The 2500-nt window shown below is 34.8% G+C and overlaps 1 pseudogene; it reads left to right on the top strand.

Annotated features, from left to right (window-relative positions):
* The window catches only part of LOC122333501, a 30021-nt pseudogene that overhangs the window by 21903 nt on the left and 5618 nt on the right, over nucleotides 1-2500 (top strand).

Here is a 2500-nt window from a genome sequence, read left to right as displayed (position 1 = left end):
TTTTCTAAAAAAATAGAAAATTGTAAGAAAATTTAATTTTTAATTTAATAATAATAATACAATTTTTAATTTAATAAAAAGCAAAGCGTAAATTTGTAAATGTAAACCTATTATTATTATTATTATTATTATTACAAAAAAATGTATAATGTGCATTTAGTACATGTGCATCAAAAACATAATAGTTACAATAAAGAATTAAAAAAAAATATTAGTAAAAGAAGGAAAAGGCGGCGGGTGTATGTAGTGTGATGTGGTTTCACTGTGGATTGAGCTGTTTTTGTTGTAGATTGCGACAGTCTGGACTGAAAGCTCCCGCTAACAGCTGTACACCCTGCTTAGAGACACCCTCCACACCTGTGTGTGGATCAGACGGACATAACTACGCCTCGCAGGTACACACACACACACACACACACACTCACACACACACACACACACACTCACACACACACTCACACACTGAGAACGTCAAGGCTGGAGCTGGAACCAGATCAAATATTTATAAGGTGACCGCAGGAAACAGCGATTGCTCGTTCAGATAGAAGAGAGCGAGAGAAAGAGGAGGGACGTGTCTCTCACACAAGGTCAGAATAAAAATAAACACAGTGTATGAATCAATACGGCGTTGAGGAGCCTGATTCCTCACACTCCTGCAGATCTCTCCTCCTGCGTCTGATTTAATTACAGCGGCGCCGGACAAACTCTTCTGACAGCCGAATCTCTTCAAAATAAAATAATATTATTAAGTTAATATTTTAAAGAATTCAGCAACACATTCACACGTTCACGGCTCTCCTGTTTTTTTCATCGGTTTCATTTAATTTAAAAAATATTTTGTGTTTTTGTTTTTAAATATTTAATTCAAAATGCATTTTATACATATTTGTTTTTTTTTTATCTAAATAAAATCTAAATATTCTCACATATTTTATTATTTTATTGATTTTAACATTTTTCCAATTTAAATATATATTTACAAAATATTTATTTATTAAAACATATTTTTGAGTAATCATTTTCAGTTAATTTGTAAATATTTGTTTTGTTTTTATTTATCATTTATTTTTGAATATTTCTTAAAATGTATGTTTATGTTTGAAAACGTTTAACTCATGTATTCATTTTTAATCAATTTAATTTTATTGCATTAATTTAATGTAATAAAATTTTTAGAAGTTACATTAACAAACCAATGCACAAACCACCAACCACTGGGTAACAAAATACTTTAAATATGAATTTTTAATTATAAAAAAAAAAAAATTTATTAATGTCACGCTTTTTGCTGTCTGCCGCATTTCATTTCAGAACTGTTTTTGTTTGTTAAAAAAAAAATCGTACATTTACATATGTGATTATATGCATTTTTATTATATATCAATAATGTATTTTTTCTTATTTTAGAAAGTAGGCCGTATCACCAGAATGTTTTATTAACGTGATAGAAACGAATCCAATCAAATGTGTCAAAACCTTTTTCTATGAGCTCTTTCTTCATCCTCAAAACTTCTCACACCATCTTCAGCTGCTCGTATCTGCTTAATTATGTATGTGAGTGTTGCTTTGAGACATGAACACAGCGCGGTGCTTTCATACGAAGCTCTCTTTCGTGCGTGCGCGTGTGCGTGTGTGTGTGTGTGTGTGTGTGTGTGAGATCAGTGTAAGCTGGAGCAGCAGGCGTGTTTGTCAGGAAAGGATCTGTCCGTTCTGTGTTCTGGTTCCTGTCCTTGTATCAGTGCTGGACCTCCTAAAGCAGAACCCAGGATCAAGACCAATCCAGAGACGCCACCCGAACCCAAACCAGGTCCTCACACACACACACACACACACACACACACACACACACACACACACACACACACACACACACACAGACACACACACACACACACACACACACACACACACACACACACACACTCACTCACTCTGTAAACGTGCAGAGTGATGTTTGGTGCCACAGCGAGTTCACACATTCATGTTTTATGAAGCCTAGTTAGCTGAAATGTTAATGCATCCCAGTAAGTTTATTGTTCCTCTGCATTATTAATCTGCTGGCAGAAGTTAAAGAGAGCGCTCTCGTTATTTACCGCCGCTTCCGTCCCTCTAGAGCTCTGCACGGGTCAGGATTTGGCAGATTTGGGCGACAGACTCCGAGACTGGTTTCAGCTTCTTCACGGAAACGCAAAGCAGAACAGCTCTGGAAGACAAAGCACAGCGTCAGGTGAAAACACAGCACAGGTCACTGTGAACAAAAAACCTAAATACAATTTTAGGACACGAATGCAATTTAAAGCAGCTGTTTACTGTGTGAATATCTGTTAAAATGTCATTTATTTCTGTGATTCTTCAGTGTCTCATGATCCTTCAGAAATCATTCTAATGTGAAGATTTGCTGCTCGAGAAACATTTCTGATTATTATTATTATTATTATTATGCTATGGAATTATTTTATTTTATTTTTGTAATATATTACAATTTTGACTTTTTTAATGT

This window comes from Puntigrus tetrazona, unplaced genomic scaffold, assembly GCF_018831695.1.
Source record: "Puntigrus tetrazona isolate hp1 unplaced genomic scaffold, ASM1883169v1 S000000283, whole genome shotgun sequence".
Classification (NCBI taxonomy): Eukaryota; Metazoa; Chordata; class Actinopteri; order Cypriniformes; family Cyprinidae; genus Puntigrus; species Puntigrus tetrazona.
Note: the sequence above shows the minus strand (reverse complement) of the source record. Positions and strands in the feature narration are given on the sequence as shown.